The 12,364-nt window shown below is 39.7% G+C and overlaps 1 protein-coding gene across 1 annotated transcript in view; it reads left to right on the top strand.

Moving 5' to 3' along the window:
• The window catches only part of LOC135700327 (EGFR adapter protein-like), a 60,632-nt gene that overhangs the window by 308 nt on the left and 47,960 nt on the right, over positions 1-12,364 (top strand). The window lies entirely within an intron of this gene.

Here is a 12,364-nt window from a genome sequence, read left to right as displayed (position 1 = left end):
TATTTGTCCATGATAGGAAAACTTTTCTTTTATATCTCATCGATACAAAAAAAACCGCAAAGCGCAAAATTATCAAGTGCTCAAAACCAATCAACTAGGAAAGCATATTACAGTAATCGCCTTTTAAGGGGGATTTTGTTCTCGCTTTCTTGCGATAAAATAAAAAAAAAAGTTTACGTTCAGCAACATGACGACAATAAGCTTTCAGAGCGTGTTCTCGTGTTTTCCGTCAACGTAGGCGAGATCGGAACAACACCAGCTGGTGCTGGTATTAGGATCTGCTCCGAATGATGGGACACAGCAGTCAGTCAGCCGGTATGAATGGAAAAGTTTGTTCCGATGATACAGTTTCTTTTGAATGAGAGTACAAAAAGTTTTCGATGCGGCGCAGCGGATAAATGCTGGCTTTGTTGAAATTGCTTTCGGTCTGGATATTGTTTATGGATGTTGCATTATAAAGTTGGTTTTGTCGTTTTGTGAAACTTGGAGCTTTGCTCGTGCTTGGGCTATTTCTGTATTCAGTCATTCGTGCCATTACTGTATTCAGATTCCTGACCATACAACATTTCATTAAACTTAAACAATTCTAAATAAAACTTTCGCTATCCTCCATGCACCATGTTAATTGCCATACGACTTAACCACAATCAACATCAAAAACTCACTTGATACTGGAACCAATTAGTAAAACGAGACACTGTACACATTGCTTTCATTTGTCAACTTTGCTCGAAGACAGGGATGCGAGTGTTTAGCATGTAAACATCCAACGTGGTAAGTCGCAGTGCTACACAAAAACCAGTCCTCGCTATCATCGGGCTCCCCCGCTCCCCGCTCACTCGCCAAACTCACCCACTGGCAGTTGAAATAGTTCGTACATAGGTATTTAATAACCAGCTTGTTGACACGTTAGTCTAGCTCCTGTATTCGTCCTACAAAAGGACTATCCTCTCCTATAAACTACAAAACTCCTCCATGACATCGTGTTGAATGAAATGTCCGCCGCATGCCTCATTTCCCTTTCGTCCATTCTCGAGAATCGGGATGTAGGTAGGCACTCTAGCTCTATGCTGTGAGTTGAATAAAAGACCCAAGTTTCCAAGCTCCTTCCTTCGGCGGCGGCATTGTCGCTTTTCTCAGGGGAAAGCGTCTATTTAGAGCAGCAGTGATTTTCACTTTTCGTTTTAATGGCCCCCTCGCCGCACATTCAACACCTTTTTGTTCCTACCTGTTAATCATACATCAGTGACACAGTGACTGACTCTATCTGCTTCTTAAGGTTGAATACAGTTTTCCCTGTGGAGGAGGGGCGGCGGGTGCGGGTTTGACGTTAAAGATGTGGGACTAACTTAATAATAGTGGCTGTATCATCGGAGTTTGTGCCGACGAAGAGGATGATAACGGGGGGATTTTTCATTTACCACCGACTCATTCATTCATTCATTCGTCCACTTGCCTGGAGGCCTCTCCTAATTTGATTCAAAGTGTAGATTTATTGAAGTTGTTTCAACTTGTAATATATGCCGGTCGAGTGTCACCGCATCTGTCATCCCTTGTCAGTGCGAGGGGTTATCTTTTCGGACAGATTGAATGTGTTGTCTGGCATTTGATTGTAAATATTTTCAAAGCAATTTTCGGGCGTAGAGCTTCCGGTAAACTTACTTCCATTTACTGAAGAATTTGAGCAATATATCGAAATAGTTCAGCATGTAGCTTGAGCGGAACGAGCAACTTTCCGATTACCTGTCGAGCTGTGATTTGCATGTCAGGTGCATATGAGCCAATCTTTACTTGTTGGAAGTTACATGTTCCAAGTTGGAAAGCTAGCGGCGATGCATACAATGAGAAGAAAGTTTCATAGAGCTTATTAAAATGCTTTCTTGGTATGGTTTCATCAAGACAACCAGTGAAAAGATGGCTTTGACACAAAGAAGAAAATTGATATTGGTTGTATGCCCAAGGCTCAAGCAGAATAGAAGGAGCATCTTCGAAACGAACTTCAATCTTTGACCTATTTTTTTTTTAATTAATTTATTTGTACAGGCTCAATCAAATAAACTTTACAGAGCCAAGTTATCTTTTGCGTTATACATAATTGATGTCTTAAATCTAGAGTTAAAGGAGCTGAACCGATTACTCGCGGTCGTCTCGAGGTTAGTAGAGATTTACAGTTTTATGGATGGTGAGAGGGAGGAGGAGGTTTGAGTTATGATATACGGTACAAATATTTCATTATTCCTAAAACATGAACTTATTCCTATTCAATTTGGTATCCACAGTGTAATTATACCATTATTACAGAAACAAACATTAAAAAAAACCCCACACGAACAAAACAAAAACTAAACCCAAGGTTAGTCAAACTTACAATCTAAGGTTAATATTCTTAAAGAAAGCATATATAAGTTTCATAAACTCCAGATCGCGTCTACCCAAAATATCCCGAACTGGAACATTAGGTTGTCTACCTCGATCGCGAAGGGAATCGTACAGTTTAGATCTGACTCCGCGATGCTCAGCACAAGATAATATAAGAATAAGATAATGTGATCTACGTCCTGGTAACCTTGTACACATTCACAGAGATTGCTGTCCCTCAGCCCAACACGGAACAAGTGAGCGTTTAACGAGTAGTGATTGGACATGAGGCGAGACATCATTCGAATGAAGTCTCGACCCACATCCAACCCCTTGAACCAAGGACTCTTCGACACCTTAGGGATGATCGAATATAGCCATCGTCCCAAACTTCCTTCGCTCCATTTATTCTGCCAGCTGTCGATTGTAAATATCGCCTTCCATAGCGCCCACCTTAGCAATTGAGTCAGCCATCTCATTACCCGGAATCGAGCAATGAGATGGGACCTATGCAAAGGTGATGACAAAAGATCATAAAGATAAAGCACTTAGAAGCTCTCGTATTTTCATGAGAAAATACGAGGAGTGCTTTACCGGCCTCATGGAGCGATAACCTCGATAGAACTGAGACTATCCGTAAAAATAAAATAGTGATCTGGTGGAAGTGAGGTGATCGTTTCTAGCGTATAGTATATAGCCGCCAGCTCAGCAATATATACGGAACAGGGAGCTTGAAAATCTTTGACCTATGATCCTTATGTAAAATCGTGTGCTGAATCCAAAAATGTAGTCGGAAAAAATCACAGTAGGACAGATTTCTAGATACAGCTAAAAAATGTTATTTCACTCAAAAAAAGTTTGTTTACCAAAATATAAAAATCTTTTAAAATTATTTGAAATCCAATTTTTTTTCTTGAAAATATGCAAATAAAAACAAATTTATAATTTACAACAATACCACTAATCTAACTAAAAATATTAACTTTTTAATCGAACGTAAATTTTCTTACCTTTAATTTGGCGTTAAAGTATTTGATATAGCTTCATTACAGCCGGAGATATTTGTATTTTAGTAAACAAACTTTTTTGACTGAAATTTAATTTTTTAGGTGTATCTAGAAAACTATCCTACTGAGATTTTTGGATTCAGCGCTCAATTTTACATAAGGTTTGACCTGTGATCCACATTGAAGTTCTTTTTTTTTACTTTTATCTGTAAACTAGTGATATAGGGGAAATGACGGCTTCGGCATGACAAACTATTTTCGGCAACACAAATTGAAACACTATTTTCACTGGATTTTCTTACGAAAACACTTCGCTGAATGCATGCAAACGATTCTTTATGCTTTCAGCTTCAATTTGACTATATTTTTACCACTGAGAAAAAGCAATCTAGCAGGGTTTTCTTGACATGAAACACACGCACTACAAATTGTAGCTGATTTCGAGTTGCCGATAATAGAACAGCAGATTTACACGCAGTTCAAATAGAACGGTTGCCGAAGAAAAACTGGTTACCGACAATACTCGCTCTCACTAGAGAAGATTGGAGCTTTGTAAAAGCGTTTCAAAACAGTTTTTTACAATTTTTTCGACTGAAATTGTTAGTGCAGCTGGCAGCAAAAGATTGTAAACAAACCAATACTGCATATGTGTGCCTTCCTTAGAGAAAAAGGCTATAGAAAGAAGGTCGCTGCTTAGGTTGCCGAGAATACGTAAATTCCCTAATTAAGTATTTGTGAAATGGTGTTGAAAAAAAAACATAAACGTGGTAACAAAATGACATTTTCGGTTAAACAATTCTCATGAAAAGTCAGTTAAAACCACGAATGCTGCGATAACAAATGTTCTAAATATAACTCACTATGCTAGTTATGACACTAGTGGTCTAGTTTTTAGCCCTAGAGCCTGACTCATATTTGACATAAATTTGCAAAGTCTTACAGGGTATCGACTACCTGAAAAAACTTGGAAAATCAAGGAATATCAGGGAACTAATTTTTGGACCTGGAAAATCAGGGAATTTCAGAGAACTACATTCAAATTCATGAAAATATTTCTTAAACACAGAAACTTTTCAAAATGTATGACTGACTTCGCTAGTTTCAAACATCTAAATTACTCGGTGTAACGTGATTGATCATTCCAAATTGAGTTGCGTGATTACTCGATGTTGATTTTTTGCAAGTTGAGCAAAAATTACTCAAATAAAAGGGTATTTCTATGATTTTCGGCATAATATAAACTCAGCTCTCACTGGTTGTTGGCACATTCCTGAGTTTAACTGAGATCCTGAGGGATGATAAAATTTCCATTTCCGCAGACGCTAGACGTCGTTAGTTTTGCAAAATTTAGCCTCCTAATGGGTATGTGAGTCTCTTAATAGATGTTACACCTAATGGCGTCTGAGCAAATTTACCCTTAAAGTAGATTGATGCATCTGTGTCTAAAAAATTAATCCTTTGAGCGCATTGGAGCGCCTTTGAGTAAATGCAAGAATGGTGAAAAGTTAAAAGAAAAGCATGATTTTTTTTTCTAAATAGGGTAAACGTACCTCAAGTTGCGGCACGCATTAGGTTCGCATAGTTGTGTAATGAGTCTCAATGCACAACTATAGGAACCTAACGCTTCTAACGTACCGCAACTATAGGAGCGTTTCCCCTACTTGTAGTTCTTGCTCCTCATTGTGTTACTGACAGCATGATATGCTCAGAGAAATACCTACACACTTAGTTTTTTCTACCGAGCTCAGCTGTGCAAATCTCGGCAAAAAAAGTATGTAAATGAGAATGTTCTTGCTTGGATGAATTTTTATCTTGATTGCTTGCAGTAGCACTTTTATGCTTGAATGATAATTCAAAGATACGTAGACAAGCATTACCTTGCTAGCATAGAGTGGTTTTAGCTAGTATTCTAGATTTTCGTTGTAAACCTGGTTAACTCGGAAAATAAGCTTCTCAGTGAAGTTTTAGTAAAGTGCTTTTGCAATTGAGATGGAATTAACTAACAGAATTCTAAAGGTGAAAGCGCTGTTCTAACGATTTCCCGTCGGAGAAATCCGGCCGCAAATTAGCGTTTGGTTAAACGTATTACAGGAGTTCCAATTCAAATGACAATTTTTTTTTTAATTTTTGATCGACCTTCTACGATTATGATGAACTTTTGCACAGTTGTTTGCTATTGTTATTGCCCAACATGCCATTTTATATATATGGTTCCCTACAGTGAAACAAGGAATACTATTTTGCAGAAAACACTTATTTTCAATATAACCACGCTTATTACTGTTAAATCTACTATTACTTCAGTATGGTTGAAAACGAATGTAGACAAATTAACTATGATTCTGACAAAACTACTATGCTTGCTTAAACGGCATAGTAATTTTAACAGCAAAAATAATTTAACTAAATGGAATTGTTTTCTGCAAAAATCTTTTGGTGGGAGCGTTTAATTTAAAACATCAATGTAGTATTTTTGACAGTTGATTTTGTTTCCGTGTAGTTTTGACACGACTAACACTTGAAAAGGGCATATGCAAAAATGATACGCATCAATAGAAAAATATATATCTCGTGAACGATTTGTTTGATCGAGATGGTGTCTTGAGCGAAGTTGCGGACAAGTATTGTGCCTTGCAAGAAAAAAATATGCACTGTAGAAAATTTTTTTTTACAAAAAAAATCAAAATTATCAAAAAAAAAATTAAAATTACTCAAATTGCACATTTTTTTTTAATTATTTTTTTATATTTATTTTGTAGTTTAGATAAAGTATTACTACTGACACTGTGCATTTGCTGGGCAGTTATGAATTATTGAAAAATAAGTATTTTCCAAAATACTGTATCTGTACTGTACGAATATCTTTAAAATAGTGTTAATATTAAAACACATTAAATTTACAACAAAAAAGCCTATAATGCTTAAATTGCCCAAAGTTGTTATTTTTGAGATACTCGTAGGTTAAAATTCACTTATCGCATATTTTGAGAAATGTTTGCCCTTTTGAGATGTTTACTCAAGTTGCATATCCTTTTAATATATTTTTTTTTCATGTTTGTTTTGTAGCTAAGGTAAAGAAATACCTACTGACACTGTGTATTTGCTGGGCGAATCATAAATAAAAAAGTTGTGAATTATTGAAAAAAATATTTTTTTTCCAAAATACTACCGATAGTTATCGAATATCTTTAAAATAGTGTTAATATTAAAACACATTAAATTTACAATGCGTATGATTAAAAAACTGTGAACAGCAAAGTTTAAGGAAATAAATTGGGATTTTTGTTAAAAATATTTTCAAGATTGGACACTCACGAACAACATCTCAAAAGAGTGAAAATTGCTCAAATTATGCGATAAGTGAATTTTAACCTACGAGTACATCGAAAATAACAACTTTGGGCAATGTAAGCATTTTGGACTTTTTTTTTGTAAATTTAATGTGTTTTAGTATTAACACTATTTTGAAGATATTCAATAACTGTAGTATTTTGGAAAATACTTATTTTTTCAATAATTCATAACTTTTTTGTTTATTTTTTTTTTGATAATTTTGTTTTTTTTCTGTGAAAAAAAATTAGGGTGAATATTTTTTTATTTCTGAAGGCTCAATACTTGTCCGCAACTTCGCCCAAGACACCATCTCAATCAAATAAATCGTTCACGAGATATATATTTTTCTATTGATGCGTATCATTTTTGCATAAGCCCTTTTCAAGTGTCAGTCGTGTGCAAAACTAGGGAACCATATATGTAAAATGGTATGTTGGGCAATTACAAACAACTGTGCGAAGTTTCATCATAATCGTAGAAAGGTCGATACGAAACGATTTGCGAATCTGTGTGGAACTGCTCATTATCTCAAAATATGCTAGAGGGAGAAACAATATAATGGGATTAAAGACAAGTGTTTTATATGTACGATGCAGAAGAACAGGGTGAATTTTGGTCTCTTGCGTTGAGATCGAAAAAAGTCAGACAAAAATGTCTAAGGGTGAGAAAATGTCCATGCCAAGGACCTCTTCTCGTATCATGGGGTAAATTAAGGTAAAAACGGAATTTCCCTTCACACATCACTATCAATCATAGTGAAAAATCACAGATTACCTGGCGCTTACCATGTTCAAAATTAGTGCCTTCCCGTTTTTGGCAACACGCAATTTCTGTTTTTTTTTTGGGATTTATTTTCCGTCGATCTTGTTTTCCGTACTGAGACACTTGGACGCTACCTATCGACCCATCGGCTTTACTTCCCTTCCGAAGGAAGGCGTGATTAGAGATTTTATGCCTCAGAACTGTGATTGAACTCAGGCACTTTGGGGTGAGAGGCAATCGCGCTTACCAATACACCACCGTCACCGCTTTTGTCTTTTTTTACATTCTATAAAATATATCGAATGCTTTATTCAATTGGAGATTGTACTGAACCACTCTTAATAGGTTAGAGGCCCATATGGTATTTCATCAAAAAATATCCAGAGAGTACTTTTACAGATCTGAGTAAAATAATAGCTGCTGAGATCGTGTTGCCAAAACCGGGTAGCCGTAGGGGCAAGGGTACGAACGACTGTCTCACTTTACTTTCCTCGGAAATTCAGTTAGCTCTTGTTAAGAAAGAGCAAATGACTTCTATTTTCTTGGATATCAAGGGGGCTTTTGATTCAGTATCCGTTGAAGTTCTTTCAGAGAAACTCCACGCTTGTGGATTGTCTCCATTAATGAATAATTTTTTGTACCATTTGCTGTCAGAAAAAATATGATCTTTCTCCGGGAAACTCTATAGCTTTTCGATTTAGCTACATGGGTCTCCCCCAAGGCTCAGGTTTAAGCCCCCTTTTGTAAAATTTCTACGTTAGAGAAATTGAATTAGTGACAATTGCACGTTGAGACAACTTGCAGATAATGGCGTAGTGTCTATCACAGGGCCAAAAGAGGTTGACCTGCAAGGACCCTTACAGGATACCTTGGACAATTTGTCTACTTGGGCTATTCAGCTTGGTATCGAATTCTCCACGGAGAAAACTGAGTTGGTCGTTTTTTCTAGGAAGCATAGCCCAGCACAACCGAAGCTTCAACTTTTGGGTAAACCGATCACTCATTCCATGTCCTTTAAATATCTCGGGGTCTGGTTCGATTCCAAATGCACCTGGAGATCCCACATTGAGTATCTGAGACGAAAATGTCAACTAAGGATCAATTTCCTTCGATCAATTACCGGAACGTGGTGGGGAGCCCATCCACAAGATCTTCTGACGTTGTACCGGACAACAATTTTATCGGTTCTAGAATAAATATGGTAGTTTTTGTTTCCAGTCGGCAGCGAAAACGCACATCATCAAGCTGGAACGGATCCAGTATCGTTGTCTTCGTATCGCGTTAGGATGCATGCACTCGACTCATACTATGAGTTGTCTCTGAGGCTCCTCACCCGTTGCGAAGTAATGAACCCACTGGTGATCGAAAACTTTGAGAAGCTTCTGGAGCTAAATCCTCAAACATGTTTTATGACTTTGTACTACCTATATTTAACACAGGATGTCAGCCCTACAAGAAATATTCCCAATCGTGTAGTCTTCTCCGATTTCGGCAATTCAGTGAATTTTGATTTATCTATGACGCAGGAAATCCGCGGAATTCCAGAGCATCATCGTCCTATGATTGCTCCGTCATTATACTCTGCAAAGTTTGGCCATGTTGATTCTGCAAGAACATTTTTCACATGGATCTCTAATAGAGGAGTCTGCTGGTTTTGGTTTATTTAATGAATTTCATAGGGCCTCTCGAAAACTTGAAGCTCCTTGTTCTGTGTATGTGGCTGAACTGGCAGCAATTCACTACACTTTGGAAACTATTGCTTCACTTCTTCCAGACCACTACTATATTTTTACGGATAGTCTCAGTTCTGTCGAGGCTATCCGTTCCATTAGGCCGGTAAAGCACTTCTCGTATTTTCTCTTGAAAATACGAGAGCTGCTTAGTGCTTTATCCGTGCGCTCTTTCATGATCACCTTCGCGTGGGTCCCTTCGCATTGCTCAGTTTTGGGCAATGAGAAGGTGGATTCACTTGCGAAGGTGGGCGCTATGGAAGGCGACATTTATGATCGACAGATCGCCTATAGTGAATTTTTCTCTATTTATCGTCAGCAGTCGCTCGTTAGCTGGCAACATCAATGGAGTGAAGGGAGCTTGGGACGATGGCTACATTCAATTATCCCTAAGGTGTCAAAGTTTGCATGGTTCAAAGGGTCGAGACTTCATACGCGTGATGTCTCGTCTCATGTCCAATCACTATTGTCTAAACGCTCACTTGTTCCGTGTGGGGTTGGGAGACAGCAATCTCTGTGAATGTGGACAAGGTTACCAGGACGCTGATCATATCCTTTGGTCTTGTGCGGAGTATCGTGGAGTCAGATCACATTTTTATGATTTCCTTCGGGCTCGAGGTAGACAACCAAATGTTCCAGTTCGAGATATTTTGGCTAGACGTGATCTGGAGTTTATGAAACTCATATATGTTTACTTTAAGAATATTAACCTTAAATTGTAAGTTTGATTAACCTTCTGTTTAGTTTGTATTTTGTACAGGTGGGTTATTCGATTATTTCCATGCTTGTCCTGGAAGAGTGTAATCTGTTGTTTATCATTTTATTCGCTGGAAGAAACTGCAAATAAAAAATAATCACAACGTAGGGCCCTGGATCTACCCTGGAAGTAACAAAATTATTAGTAAAATTTCACAAATGATTTTTGATCTTTGAAATTGGCTCATGATTCAAAAGTTATGAATTTTTGAAAACAGTCATTTCGATGTTGTGGTGGCCCTATAACGAAATAAAAATATTCTATTGTTAGGGTTTTGCGAGGTGCATGGCTTTTGTGCACTGAGTGACTTGAAAAAGGAAAGTGATATTTGGTTGTTGTGTGGTTGGAGTGGAGAGAAAAATATGCGTGGAAGCATCGGGAATGCGCTCCCGGGTGAAGTGCTTTGGTGAGTACGTTCCAGTTGAAGATTGTTGACAAGTGTATTTGTGGTGATGCAAATTATGGTTTAGATGACGCATGGCTTCAAACATTTTGTGTATCCAAATAAAACATAACATAAAACATATTACATACTAAATACGCACAGGGCATCGTCTGCTGACCATTGCCGCGGGTATATCGTGGGAGTCCCAGGTACCCGGTTCAAGCTTTAGTTGGCGGCGGTGGCTCTTCTTGACCTTCTACCCCCTGAGTAGTTAGTGTGAATAAGGGCGTCTATGTGATGTTTTGCTGTATCTGTTGTGGACATCTAGTGCATCCTGTTCCCTAAACTTGTTGAGCACACCCTGTCTTGCCTCAAAAGTAACCCTTTTTGAAGTACTAGTCTTCACAACATAAAGGGCACCATTACGGAGCATGAGATTTGATCAAATTATTCGCAGTTCTACTTGTCCAACGCCCCTGGCTGGGTGAGGGATAGAGGATGACACACACACACACACACACACACACACACACACCAGTAGTGGCGAAAGGATTGAAGGTGAAGAAAGCTCCCGGTCCGGATGGAATCCCCAACGTAGCGTTGAAAGCGGCGATCCAGTCATCCCCGGACATGTTCAGGATGGTGCTGCAGAAATGCCTGAACGAGGGTCACTTCCCTGACAGGTGGAAGATACAGAAGCTAGTGTTGCTGCCGAAACCAGGAAAACCGCCGGGGGATCCAGCATCATACAGGCCTATATGCCTGCTGGATACACTCGGAAAACTCTTGGAGAGGATCATCCTAAACAGGCTGACGAAATACACGGAGAGTGAGCACGGATTGTCGGAGAGGCAGTTCGGATTCCGGAAAGGGAGATCGACGGTGGATGCAATTCGGACAGTGGTCGAGAGAGCTGAAAAGGCGTCCAAACAGAAGCGGAGAGGAGATCGATATTGCGCCGTGATCGACGTCAAGAATGCGTTCAACAGCGCCAGCTGGGAGGCCATCACCGAAGCACTGCATAGAATGAGGGTCCCTGACTACCTGTGCAGGATCCTGAGGAGTTATTTCCAGAGCCGGGTTCTGGTCTACGAGACAGACATGGGACAGAGATCGATTAGGATCACAGCGGGAGTTCCACAAGGCTCCATCCTTGGTCCAACGCTCTGGAACGGGATGTACAACGGCGTGCTAACGCTGAAACTGCCCAAAGGAGTTGAGATCGTTGGCTTTGCGGACGACGTCGTCTTGACGGTAACAGGCGAGACGCTGGAAGAGGTGGAAGTGTTGTCAACCGAGGCAATCGACATGATTGGTAACTGGATGAAAGGAGCGAAGCTGCAAATAGCCCACCACAAAACGGAAGTGTTATTGGTCAGTAACTGTAAAGCGGTACAGCGGGCAGAAATCACCGTCGGGGAGCACACCATAGCCTCGAAGCGTGTGTTAAAATACCTGGGAGTGATGATCGATGACCGGCTAAACTTCAACAGCCACGTCGAATATGCCTGTGAGAAGGCTTCGAAGGCCATCAACGCGATAGCTAGAATCATGCCGAACAACGCTGGTCCCAGCAGTAGCAAGAGGCGTCTTCTGGCCAGCGTGTCATCATCGATACTGAGATATGGAGGTCCAGCCTGGGTTCCAGCGCTGGAAACGAAGCAGAACCAAAGGAAACTGAGCAGTACGTTCCGGCTCATGGCCATGCGAGTCGTGAGTGCGTACAGAACCATCTCGTCGGAAGCAGTATGCGTTATCGCCGGTATGATCCCTATCGGCATCACCCTGGCGGAGGACAGTGAGTGCTACTGGCAGAGAGAAGCCGGAAGAGTACGGAAAGTTGTGAGAGTGGAGTCATTGGCTAAGTGGCAACAGGAGTGGAACACGACGGAGAACGGTAGATGGACACATAGACTAATACCGATTCTTTCGACCTGGGTGAACAGAAAACACGGAGAAGTCAATTTCCACCTAACGCAGTTCCTGTCTGGCCACGGCTGCTTCAGGAAATACCTGCATCGGTTCGGACACG

Source organism: Ochlerotatus camptorhynchus, unplaced genomic scaffold, assembly GCF_037179485.1.
Source record: "Ochlerotatus camptorhynchus isolate MF236.1 unplaced genomic scaffold, CSIRO-AGI_Acam_v1.1 ptg000132l, whole genome shotgun sequence".
Taxonomy (NCBI): Eukaryota; Metazoa; Arthropoda; class Insecta; order Diptera; family Culicidae; genus Ochlerotatus; species Ochlerotatus camptorhynchus.
The sequence above is the reverse complement of the archived record's forward strand: the minus strand, read 5'-3'. Positions and strand labels throughout refer to the sequence as shown.